A 13382-nucleotide genomic window follows, 5' to 3' on the forward strand; every position below is an offset into this window, starting at 1 on the left:
AGCCGGGCCAGCCCACATTATCACAGTCATCCTCTCAAGCTCATTTACTCAAAACCCCAGGTGAGACGCCCCTGGGAGGGGTTGGGGTGCAGTTTCCCGAAGAATGAAGGGACAGGAAGAAGGTGGGCTGTGGGGGGCGATCTCCATGTGGTGCCTGCAGGGCCTGGCATCTGGTAGGATCAGGGAGGACAAGAGGGAAGGACTCAGTGGCCACTGGGGCAGGGACCAGGAGCGTGGTCATGTGTCTGCCAGAGATCAGGTCCGGAGCCCCTGGGTGTCTTGGTCTATGGGCTGCTCAGCTCCTGTTTGCAGCTAAGAGAAGGGACCTAAAGGGGTCGCAGCAGTAATGAGAGTTAACAATCACCGAGCACCTCGCGGGGGGCAGGCACTGAGCTGAGTGCTTTAACTGCATTAGTTCGTTCAATTGCCTATTCTTGCCCACATTTGACAGATGAGGAAACTGAGGCTCGGAGGGGGAAGCAGCTTTCTCCAGGTTCACCGGGCTAGAAGTCCCAGGCTCAGGATTTGAAGTCCTGTCTTCCGTCTAGGAGTTGGGAGGCTCTGCGGAGGGCAGGCCTGGGGTCTGCAGGGGGTTCTGGACCGGCCCTGGTGGGCAGGCGGTGCTGGAATGCGGGCAGGGAGCACAGAGAGGCCCCGTGCCAGGATCCCGCCCGCAAGACTCCCCCGGGGCACTGCTGTTGAGATCAGCCCCTGGGGACTCACGACGGAGAAGGAGTGAAGACTTGGGCTAATGGCTTTGAGACGTGGCAGAGCGAGGGGAGACACAAGCGTGTCTCAGCATCCCGCCTCCCCGGGAGCTGCTGCTAAGGTCGCTCCTGGGAGGGAGGCAGCGTCCTGGTGGCCCGGCCTGCCACGAGACCTTGGGCAAGTTGCCACTACTTCCTCATCTGTAATGGGGACAATGACCCCCATTTTGTGTTTGGATTAAGAGATGTGATGTGTGTAAAACACCAGGCAGAGCTCTTGGCTGTATGAAAACACAATAGCTATTCCAGAAATATTCACTGAATACGTTAAGTCCAGCCAAGCCTGCCCAGCAAAAATAAACGAATACTCAGTGTTCCTGCCTCACGATGTCTGAGTGTCTAGGGGCGTGGGGTGGCCCAAGCAGGGGAGGGGGGCCGTCCCTCAGTGCTTGCTCAGGAACTCGCTGAAGCCCTGAAGAACACGATGTACCCAGGTTTATCCTGCTTTGCAGGTACTTTTATTAAAAATCATGAATGCACCAAGTTCTTCAACATGAGCACAGTCCTGCCAGCGTATGCGCCATCCTATTCCACAGCACGAGCCATCTGGGGGTGCAGCTCCCCCACCTCCGCACTGCCCCTCTCCATGCCCACCTCTGCCACCTCGTCTGCTGGACAGGTAGGAAAGTGGCCACCGTCACCGAGTGCCCGGGCTGGGGTAGGGGTCGGTGTTTCACAGAGAGGAACAGCCAGGCCTTCTCCCTGCACCCTCCCTTGCTTCCTCTGGACCCCTCCATTCTCAAGGGCACCTAGCGGTCAAGTTTGTAACGCCCCACACCTCTGCCTGGCAAAGACACCTTTACAGGAAACAGCAAATCTTTCTGCAGAGCCACCACCTCGCAGGCCACGTGGGTGGGGCATTCCGTAGGGCTTGGGCCCAGCAGGACACAGACCCTGCTAACAGGCCTCTGCGGGGGTCACCACGGCCATAACCAAACAGAGTGGGCATCTGTGCTGCGCAGTCGCAGGAGTTCCTGGTGGCGTCTGCGGCCCCTGCAGCCACCTGGTGTTGGCTGTGAGTCGGGGGCCCTCAGCAGCCCTGAAGAACAGCACAGACTGGGACTGCACGGTCCTGAGTTCAAATCCCGCCTGCTACTTCCCGGCTGAGCGCCACTTGCTGGAATCTCAGCTTCCTTGTCGGTAAAGATGGGATCATAGCAGTGCTCATGGCCACGATCTTTAGAGGATTCAGTGAGATGACATGTGAAAAGGACCTAGTGCCAAGCGAAGTACACATTGTGCGGACGTGCCACACACCGCAGCAGTTATTATCTTTATATTATATTCTGACTGCCCGTGTTCATGCAGTTATTTCGGTTGCAGTACCCTGGTCTGGGCGCCCGGGCCCCAGCTGGACCCTGTGACCCTGACCTGGCTCCCGCTCAGCCTCGGCCAGCCCCTCCCTCCCTCAGCCCCTGCCGTGGGTCTTTTCCGGTGCCCCTGCCCACCTGGAGGCCACTCCCTCCTGGACCCCCCTGCTGGGCCAACCCCTCATCTCCTCCAGAGCCAGCCGTGGCCCTATTCTGGACCAAGGTCACCGTGCCTCTAAGTTTGGGGGAAATTTTTAAAGATTCATCACATTATTAGCAAGCACCCTGCTCCTTCCTGCCAGAAAGGTGTTAAGTAAGTTTTGTTTGTTGTCATTATTTTCCATTTTTAATAACTGCTTTTTAAACTGAGGCAGAAATGAGAAGGGTAAAAGCAGAAGGGTCTACGATATGGTCACCTCCCTCCCAGCCCCAGCCCTCCTCAGACAGCCACCTGCCCAGCCCTAGATCCCTCCTGCCAGGAGCAAGGTCCCACCCACCTCACTTTCTTTTTTCTTTTTACACGAATGATCCTGCACATGCTGTTGTTCATCTAACGAGAGATTTGCAGATCTTTGCCCATCAGATCGACTTTATTCTCGCTAATGGCTTCCTGGGATGACATTGTATGAGTGCTCCATGGTATATAGTGTTTGAATCCCATTTTGAGGGGCACTTAGGTTACTTCCCAGCTGTAGCAAATAGCTTGTGTATTTGTGCAAATAATTCCATGGAATAAATTCCTGGAAGTGGAATTGCTGGGTCAAAGGTCACAAGGCCTCCCCGGATGCCGCACCCTGCTCGGCCCTTCAGCCTGCTGGGTGTCATGCGCTGGCCCTGCCCGACGCTGTCCACTCCGTTGCAGGCCTCAAAGCTAAGCCCACCCATGTTTAGACAGTCACTTATTCATTCACTCACTCATTCATAATCTCCTCTGGGCCAAGCCTCGTGCCTGGGAATTCACACAAGGCCTGGCCCAGCCTTCAGAAGCCTGTGGCCTTGGGTTGATTCTTCCTCTTCTGGGAAATCTCCTGGGACCCCTAAGCAGGGCCTCTGCCCCCACTCTGGGCTCCCACAGCAGTCGGTGAATGGTCCACACATCTCTTCGCCTGTAAGAGGAGATGCTGGCCGGGCGCGGTGGCTCACACCTGTAATCCTAGCACTCTGGGAGGCCAAGGCGGGTGGATCGCTCGAGGTCAGAAGTTCGAGACCAGCCTGAGCAAGAGTGAGACCCCATCTCTACTAAAAAATAGAAAGAAATTATCTGGCCAACTAAAATATATATACAGAAAAAATTAGCCGGGCATGGTGGCGCATGCCTGTAGTCCCAGCTACTCGGGAGGCTGAGGCAGGAGGATCACTTGAGCCCAGGAGTTTGAGGTTGCTGTGAGCTAGGCTGACACCACGGCACTCACTCTAGCCCGGGCAACAGAGCGAGACTCTGACTCAAAAAAAAAAAAAAGGAGATGCACACGGGAGTCCCCACGGAAGGGGCACAGACACGCATATGAACAAGGCAGATACACTGTCCTCGAGAGATGGGCCGTACAGCACGGTCTTGCCCCCGGGGAGCTGAGCCTGCGACACCCTGACTCCGAGAGGCCCCCAGGGCTGTGAGCAGCCGCCCTGCTGCGCCTGAGCCCTTTGCTGGGCCCTGAGGTTGTGGGGTAATGAGGAAGAGACGGCGGAGGGAGACCAACCTCGCTCTGGAATGAGCACAGAGTTATTGTCCTTCCGAGGCTCCTGCAGTGTAAGAACAGGGAACGCTGTGTCTTGAAGGAGCACATTGTGGCTAAGGCTTATATAAGTTAAAAAATAAAAAAGTTTCCTCCCACGGTGACATTTCACAACCTCCCCCGACTCCCTACCCACCCCATCATCCTGACGACAGGGACGCTCTCAGGGAGGACGGGCACATTCAGGGCACATCCATCTGGGTCCCTGTCATCTCCTCCTCGTGGACTTCTAGAATCGGGGCCGCTTCTCCAGGCGCTTGAGGGGTTTCCAGCTGGATCCGATCCTAGCACGCTGGTCCCCCCAGGCCCTCCTGGTGAGAACAGACGATGAAAACCAAAATGCTGTGACTCTCCAGTGTGTGAGCAAAGGGGACAGGGGATTCTAAGAGCTGAGCGGCCCCCTCCATGGATAAGAAGTGTCAACCTAAATAACAGAGAGAGACTCTCTAAAAGAAAAATTCCTATTCCCAGGAATAGGCGTTGCACTGCGAATACATGTGCCATGGTAAGCTATATGCACACTCACGGGGTAAAGGAAGACAAAGGTGTTTAAGGAAAATGAGGCTTACCTAGTTGTGCTGAGATAATTATCCTTGGCTACAAGGATCAATAACAAGGGTGGCCCCAGTCCAAGACTGGACAGGCAGTTGCTGTCTGTAAGGGCAGATGTCCTTGCAGTAGTTTTTTGTGTAAGGTTGCAATGGCCTTTGTGCAAAGTTATGGTTTTTGCAGAGACTTCTGTGACAGTTCTTGATCTCAGGCATTCGTGCATGAGGACCCTCCCTTCATGGCCTTCCCTGGCTCTGTTTGTCGGGATTTTTAATGCAAGTGACTCCATTTTAATTCTGACAACTTACACAGAAGATGGCCGCAAGCAGCTGTCCCCAGCAGGATCTGGGAGAAAGGCTGCTGGCCAGGGCGGGTTTGGCCTCAGAGCTCTTTGCCCTTGAGCAGTAATCCCAGGTGGCTCCTTCATGCCCTCAGGGCAGGGCAGCTGGTCTCCAAGGAGAGACACAGCAGAGCAGGTCCCAGGAGCCGAGCCGAGGGCACGTTGGCCCGGGAGCCCTCCAAGCTGCCGCCGTCCTTCAGGACCCAGCAGGCATCTTGCTCTCTGTTGGGGGCTCCATGTAGGCGGAAGTCAGGAGTGACAGAGTCAGGCAGTCTCTTGGGCTGGGATTTGGGGCAGAGCTAGCCTTCTGGGGGAGATGGGACATTGGGGACAGATGGATCCCAAACAGGCAATGACATTACACAATGTGGTGAGAGGCTGGTGGGGTTCAGCAACTCAGGGAGGGCTTCCTGGAGGAGGAGATGCCACAGACACCTCTTAGAAACTAAGAGGCCTTATAAAACTAGCAGGAACTCATCAGCAAAGCACAAGGAGTTGGGGAGGGGCATGGTGGGGGGCAGGGGACAACACAACACCTACCCAGGGTACTGTAGCTATTCATAGCATGGCTTTTTGAGAGGTGTCGATCATAATCCTGAAAGACATAATTCCAAACACCATTATCCTGATGCTGAAATCCTGAAAGATCAAAATCCCGAAAATATCATTCTGGAAAAAATAATGTAAAAGTTCTTTAAAAGACATTTAGTTACATTTTTAAAGAGAATTTACTTGAGAAACATATAAAAATACCACAACACTCCATAGGCCAATTTAACAATAAAATAGGTAATAATACCATACATATTTTTGCATAAACACCCAGTTGTACTAACAGCAGTCACAATACTAACAACTGCTTATAACAGTTACGAGCAAATGAACCATATTTGTAAAGAAATAGATAATAAAGGGAAATATAAACTCCATGCACCCAGCTTTATAACTGCAGTCATCTGAAATACCATGACCAAAAACATAAGTCTTTTGATGAGATTGATCAAAGACTACAGTGGGGCAGGGTGCAGTGGCTCACGCCTATAATCCTAACACTTTGGGAGGCCCAGGCGGGAGAATCGCTGGAATCCAGGATCTGGAGAGCAGCCTGGGCAACATAGCAAAACCTCGCCTCTACAGGAAAAAAAAAAAAAAATAGCTGAGTGTGGTGGCAGATGCCTGTAGTCCCAGCTACTCCAGAGGTTGAGGCAGGAACATTGTTTTGCTTGAGCCCAGGAGTTCAAGATTGCACTGAGCTATGATTGAGCCACTGCACTCCAGCCTGGGTGACAGAGCAAGACTCTGTCTCTAAAAATAATAATAATAATAATAAACCTACAATGGATCACCACCACCTATGCAGTCACTCAAAGAGCTGAGATCGCAACAAATTTTATCTTTCACAAAGGCACATACGTTAAAAGGATACTTCATTTATAACTGTGGTCATCATATGAATGAAGGGAGAGTTTCCTCTTCATTTTTGAGGAAGTTTCGATGTTTTTACATTGAGAACGAGGGAAGCCGATGGTGTAACTCTCGGTCTGAGGCCGAAAGCCTCAGGACTCGGGCGGCCACCGGCTAGGTCCTGGCGTCCAAAGGCCAGCAAGCCTGGAGTGCTGACGTCCAAGGCAGCAGTTGAAAAGTCTGTGCCAGCTCTCAGAGACCAGTTTACCTTGTGTTCTGTCCGGGTCCCCAGCGGACTGGATGGTGCCCATCAACACTGAGGGCAGCTCTTCCCCACCTGGTCCACTCAGACTCACACTCTAGTCTCCTCTGGAAACATCCTCACAGACACACCCAAAATAATGCACTACCAGGTTTCTAGGCATTTCTTAAACCAGTCAAGTTGACACCTGAAATTAAGTCTGCAGATCTTCCGTTTGTCAGCTTGGCACCCGTACGCATCTCCTCAAACCATACTTAATTCCCAAATAAAGACAATAGCAGGGCAATAGCTCCACCTCACGTGATGCAACTATACTGTGATTGTGATTTTCAGGATTTTAGACATTAGAGGTTTAGACTTTAGGGATTTAGACTTTAGGGATTTTGATCTTTAGAGATTTTGATCTTTTGGATTTCCACATTCAGGATTATGGCATTCAGGATTGTGTCTTTTGGGATTACGATCCAAACCCCTTTTTGAGAGGGGCTGGGAGAGTGGGCAGAGAGCGCCTTACTCTGAAAGCACCTGGGGAGCCGCCAAAGGCAAGAGGCTGGTGGGTGGGCTCTTCACACTGAGTGGGTTCTGTGCTGCAGTGTGGGGCGAGGGGCCCAGGGCAGCGTCCTGCCAGCAGAGATGTTCAAGAGGCAAAGCTCTCACGGCTTGAAGCTCAGTTCCCTTTGGCTCAGGGCCTACGCTCAGGAAACTGGACCAGCCCAGGGCTGGGCTTCGACCTGCAGGTGGCAATGGAGACAGTAGCAGAGAAACAGTCTGGGGCAAGAGGCCTTGGGCGGCGACAGGCAACCAGGAAAGCCATTACACTCAGAGCTTGAGGGAGGCAGAGGCCCCCTCGGCTGTTAAACCTGGTCATTAATTTAAGAGCATGTAGAACCTGCTCTAATGATAGCTACAGGCTGTCCCCTGAGGCCTTGCTTCTGAAAGGCAGGGTGCTGCGTGTCAGCTCCAGGTGACAGAAATTCCATTAACATATTACAGCCACAGTCCTAAGAATCTGCTTTTATGTTCCAAAGACAGAGAATAAATAGCAGAAGGATCTGAGCTGCGTCTGTACCTTGTTTATTAGGTGCTTCAAGATCTTTCTCTGGGAGGAAGATGTATCTGGGCTGAGAAATAGCTCTGCCCACCCGGGCTGGGTTACGCAGGCCGTGGTCCGACTTAACGTGGTCTGACTCCTTGGGACCCTGCAGAGACGCTCCCGGCCTCCAGCTAAAGCTGCAGGGAAGCCTGAGCAGGGGACACGTGGCCCGGCTGCAGGGACTGTGGGAAGCGGCTCATCCGGGCACCAGCCCGGGCAGCCGGCCTCTCGCCAGATGACCAGATGGGGTGTCGCCAGGGAGGAGGGCAGGGTGCTGCCGGGAGAGCCTGCCCCGGCTGGCACTGAGCATCCTGGGGCCGCTCTACAGGCAGGACAACGATCGCCAACCAACAGCACGACACTGAGGCCGGGGGAAACAAAGTCACGGGCCCAACATGGCAGGCCTGGAGCAGACCCACCCCCTCCGACCGGTGCCCTCCCCTCCTTCCCCGTCTGCTTTGTGCCAGGGAAGGCCAGGCTGATGGGCAAGGCTGATGAGGAATAGTAAAGCCCCCCAAACTAGGCGGCGCCTCTTAGGGTTTGACGCTGGTGATTCTGGGACCTCTGTGAAGGTCGGGCCGCCTCCAAGTGCCAGCCGACCTAATCAGGACATGATCCACTGCCTTCATTAGACCAGCAGCTAGTCCATCTTTCAAACTAATGAGAAATCTTGTTCAGGTGTGTTGGGCTCCCCCCGCCCCCGTTCTTTTATGACTTTCCCCAAAGCCTTCCCGGAATACAAACCTGCGGGGGGCCGCAGGAGCGAAGCCGCGGCTTTAGCCCCAGGAACCAGGGCTGAGGTGGCACTGCTCAGTGGGCGCAGGGCTGGCGCCGGCACTTTGTCACCTCTCACCCCTGTCTGCCAAGCACCACGTTTTGTGGGGGAATAGAAACCCCACAAGTGAATAGTCTGTGTTCCCGAGGCTGCTCTCTTCCAGGGGGAAAGGCACAGACGCCGCAGCAGGGCCGCCGGGAAGTACAGCACGAGGAAGGGGGGTGAGGGACAGGGTGGCTGCAGGACCTCCCGGACCATCGGGCCCAGGGTGGCCGAACAGACCATCCCAGGACACAGCTCAGAGCAGGTTGCTGCAGCGTGCGGGCGGCAGGGCCCACCCGAGGAGAGCCCACCCTAGGAGAGCCCACCCGAGGAGAGCCGTTTGCGTGAGCGGATGTCGGCCCTGTCCCACAGCCCAGGGGCCTCAGCAGGACCCGGGGAGAAGGCACGGGCTGGTCTTCAGAAGACAGGGGACATATAAAAGCACCTCCTAAGGGCCAAGCTGGACCTTAGTTTTATACATTACCTCCCTGGACCCCTCCCACCACAGGTCCTGCCTCCTTTTTCTGGGAGAGTCTGGGCACAGGGGTGCAAGTCATTCAAAGTCACGTGACTTACTAACAGAGCAAGATGCCAACCCAGGCCTGCCTGACTCCGGGCAGGGTGTGTACACGCCCCTGTGGCCATCTCACCCCTATTCTTACAGCCATGCACCCACCTGGCAGAGGTGTGGGGCGTAGCAGGAGGGAGTGGGTAAGAGCATGAGCCCGGGAGGCAGATAAACCTGGGCTCAAACCCACGGAACCTGCATGGCCTTGGGCAAGGTGCTTCACCTCTCCTCTCATTGCTCTCTGCCGTCTCACCTGCACACCCTCCTCTCCTGCTCTCTGCCGTCTCACCTGCACACCCTCCTCTCCTGCTATCTGCCGTCTCACCTGCACACCCTCCTCTCCTGCTCTCTGCCGTCTCACCTGCACACCCTCCTCTCCTGCTATCTGCCGTCTCACCTGCAAAATGCGGAGCTGCCTCCCAGGGCTCCGTAAGGCCCACACAGGCGCCCGGGCCCCCCCCCCCCCCCGAGGCCAGGCCCTGCCACCCACACTGCTCCTTCGGCTCCCGCGCCTCCAGGAAGGGCACCGCAGCCAGCACAGCCTGTGCCCCACCCTGGGCAGGGTGCTGAGTCAGAGCCTGAGTCCAGGGGCTGTTTCCTCCAGTGACGAAACTCGCGTGGGCACGATGGCTGGGGCCCTGCGTGGGGGTGGCATCTGCAGCCTGGGAGAACCCCAGTTTCTGGGCAGCCTGGTCATTAGTTTAGGAAAGTTCAAACCACCCACACATGACAACATAGAGGAGTCAGGATGCAGCAGCCTCCCCAGTGTGACTGCAGCTCCTCAGCTCCGGATGCGGCTCAGGGAGCTCCGAGGTGCTCCCGTGAGCAAAGTGGTGAGGTCGCCTTCCTGGCCTTCCGGTGCTTTCCCTCTAGGTCACTCAGCAGGCAGGAAACAGACCACCTCTTGTCGTTTGCTTTGGGGATCCTGAGCAGAACCAGAATCTGCTTCAGGGATCCCAGGCAGAAAGCCGGCGCGCGCACCCTGCCCCGCCATGCACCTGTGGCTGGAAGGTGGCCCCTGTGACACGGGGCCGGGCACAGGCTCCAGGCTAAGGAAGGTCACCCAGGAGAGCGAGGGCCCAAGCTGCACTGGCAGCTTTCCTCCTTCAACGGTCGTCACCCCTCCTGGCTGCTCCAGGGCCGGGGCAGCCCGCAGGTGCTCCCTCAGGTGAGGACGCCGCTGGCCCTGACCCACCGCAGGCTGGGCGGCCCAGAGGGAGGGGGCAACGGCACAGCCCATTTCAGCCGCAGACAATGGTCTTGGGCCGAATCCGATTCCGCCCCGTCCGCGCCGCCCACGCCTGTCCAGCCAGGTGCCCTGTGATTCCAGCCAGCAGCCCCGTCTCGCTGCCAGAGCCGCCTTCCAGCCCCGACAGCCTTCACAGCCAAGGCAGCTTCCCGGACCTGGCTCCGTGTCAGCCCGTTAGTGCTTGTTGCTCCCTGCACCGCTCTTCACAGCGCGTCTCCTGCCCCCGCCTGCGCGACCTTCAAAGGTTTGCAGCGGACTCGTTTCTTGGCTAAGGGACAGGCCATCAGTCTTCTTAATTTGGCCTCATAAATCAGCCCCCTGAGCACCCCCAGGCGCCCCCCTCCCCAGCTCCTGAATGCTCTGGGCACCTCTCCGGCAGCCCCAGGACCGCAGCTCCCTGCCGGAGGGGGCAGCCAGGCCCCCAGCACACCCAGCGCTGTCCCTCTCCCTGTGACAGCCGGGAGCTCGCGGCTGCTCCTCCCGGATCCCCCCAGCAGGCTCGGCAGCCACCCTTCCTGTCACCAGGGCCTTCTCCTGGAACGAGGACGTCTTAAGTGTGTTGGGAGCAATTGCCCGTGGCGTTCACTTAATCCCCCTGCCAGGCGACTGACAGCTTTAGTTGGAGTGAGGACGTGGCCTCCCTTGGGGCGTGCAGAGTGCGGCAGGGCCGGAGGGGTCCGCAGGGTGGCGGTCAGCCGAGGCACCCCAGGGCCCGATAGGGACCCCTAGTGTCCAGAGCAGAGGGAGGTAGGGCTGACCAGAGTCTAGCACCAGGCCTGGCACACCGTGGGCTCTTGCTAAAAGGCTGAGCAAACCTTTGGCCAAAGTGGGAGAGAAGAGGAAAGGTGCGTGCATGCATGTGCACACGTGTGTGTGTGTGTGTGTGCGTGCGCGTGTGTGTGGTTTCTTGGTGGGAGACAGGGCCTTGACTTCTGGGCTCTGGTCAAGGTGCTCCATCATCCTGTAGGTTGACAACGCTCGTACTTGGGGCATCAGCAAAGCAGAAACATTCCTAAAAGAATTTGATATTTAGTATTTCTCAAAAAAACATCCAAATAATCATCACAGGAAGTACTAGTGCCGTGGTGGACATTTGCTCTGTTTTATCTGCCCAAATGAGACATTATTATTAATACAATTGTTCTACAAAGTGAATGTGTGTTTATTAATAGATTTTCCAGCACATTTAGCTATTTCTTTGCTCCCCTGGTGCTGCCTGTTGGACCTTCCTTCTGGAATTATTTTCCTTTAGAAACGGCTCCAGGGAGGCTCTACGCTCACTTGAGCTTTGTTTGAAGATGTCTTCATCTTGTTCTTGAAAGATATTTTTGCTCGATACAGATGTACAGATGCTGGTGGACGGTTATTTTATTTTGTTGACACCAGTATTTGATGACTCTGTTTTCCAGGCTTCTGGCCTCAATTATTACCGTCGAGAAGTTTCAGTCCAACAGCCACCGGCAGGTAGCTTGTCTCTGCTCTCTGACTTCCCGTAAAACCTCCTCTGCGCGGTTCCGCATCACCGTGGCGGGTCCAAGTGTGGATTTCTTTGAGTGTCTTCCTTGGGCTTTATTGTGCTGCCTGAACCGCAGTTCGCGTCTTGTTTTAACAATTCTGGAAAATCCTCGGCCGTTATCTCTGTGAACAATGATGGTCACCCCCTTCTCATTCTCCAAGTGGACGTGCATCATCCTTCCGACTCTGCCTGCCCCCTCGGCCTCCGTCCTTCCTCTCCGTCCTGCGTCACGTGGCCTGTGATCACCTCGGCGCACCCTCCACTCCTCGCACCCTCCACTCCTTGGTTCCTCCTGGGTCTCTGCCGTGCGGCCCAGCCCGAGTTTCATGTTTCAGTTGTTACATTTTTCACTTCCAGAAGTTCTATCTGGCTTTTTTCATCTCTCTCTGATCACTTTCCTACTCTGTTTTTCCTTGTCCATGACCTCAATTTTTTCATTTCTTTAAAATTTTCAAACTTATTTTTATTCTATTTCTGATGATTCAAACACCTTTTGATCTAGTTTCGCACGTCTGGTTTCTGCTGACTCCGACTCATCGTGGAGTGTTTTCACCTGTGTTTTGCGGCTGGAGACTGAGCCTGATCTCTGGGACCCTGAAGGACCTGGGTGGGGGCTCTGGCCGTGTGCCCAGGCCCACCAGCCTAACACCATTTCAGGTTAATTTCTTGGCTTGGGGTTTCTGGACCATGCAGCTTATAAATTTGAACCCAATCCCGAGTGAAAATCAGCTGAAATTGATACATTCTCAGGAAGGAATCCTTTTATCCTCATTTATTGCCAAGGCCAGGACAAATGACTGTCCTTCTCATCGTTCTTTGCTAGAAGGTTGTGTTCTTTATAACCCACCCTTGCATTGAAGGTACAGCCTCTAGGGTCCCAGCTTGAGAAAGGGTCTCGCTTCCCACTCCCACCCTCCTGGGAGCTCAGTCTACACAGTGTCGTCTTTTCCCTGCAGAGCATTAAATCCTGAGGTCCAAGGTTCCCGTTATCGGCACACTCCTCAGAGCATCTGCTTCCTGTCCTGGGGTCAGCTCCCTCTTCATTTCTGGCTCTCAGAAATTTTCCTTATTTCCTTGCAAATTTATCTATGCATAAAATAAAGAAGTTTATGGTAACTTATCTTGCTTTTTAGGTGTTTTGTAGCAGAAGACCCTCCCCTCCACCCCGAGGAAGATCTGGCCGTAGCAGAACAGGTCTTCCTGCTCACCCAGTGATTTCTTCTTCCTTTGAGGCTCACAGCTGGACCGCGGTTCGAGCGTCCCCTGCAGCTGAGCGTGGCCACCTGTCTGCGTTCTGTGCAGTGGGACGGGTTGGGTGGTGGGCACCTCCCTACGATCCTCCGTGCACTTCCCTGTCCCCAGTGACCTTGGAAGCCTTAGGGTGAGGACAGTGGAGCCACAGATTGATGTGCCTGGGTCCCTAATCCCTGCTTATGAGAGAGCTGCCCACCAATGCAGACGTCACGTGAGCAGGAGAAACCACTGGGACTTAGGCGTGTATCTGCCACAGCAGCTGGCGTCACTTCACCCGTGCGGGCCCACCATTTTGCCAGAATTAAAGTCTCACTTAACGGTCCCACAGATTAGCGTTATACACAGAGTCTTTGCAAGGTTAGGGGTGTCGAAGGTGTTTGTCTGGCCTGGCTCACGGACATTGCAAACGGGCAGACGGTGCTGAGATAGGTTCCCCTTCCCTCCCTGCCGACTGTAGCTCTGGGCCAGGCCCTGTGCTGGCCACCAGGTCCCAGACAACTCAGTCGTGGCCCTGCTCCTC

The 13382-nt window shown here is 55.1% G+C and overlaps 1 long non-coding RNA gene across 1 annotated transcript; it reads right to left on the bottom strand.

The window, feature by feature from the left end:
* Positions 1–4024: 4024 nt before the first annotated feature.
* Positions 4025–9889, bottom strand: LOC123640334. Its single transcript, XR_006735949.1, has 3 exons — positions 9842–9889; positions 5240–5294; positions 4025–4121 (listed from the first exon to the last, which is right to left on the bottom strand). It is a non-coding gene; the product is annotated as an uncharacterized LOC123640334 (long non-coding RNA).
* Between the last annotated feature and the right edge of the window lie 3493 nt (positions 9890–13382).

This window comes from Lemur catta, chromosome 6 (assembly GCF_020740605.2).
Source record: "Lemur catta isolate mLemCat1 chromosome 6, mLemCat1.pri, whole genome shotgun sequence".
Classification (NCBI taxonomy): domain Eukaryota; kingdom Metazoa; phylum Chordata; class Mammalia; order Primates; family Lemuridae; genus Lemur; species Lemur catta.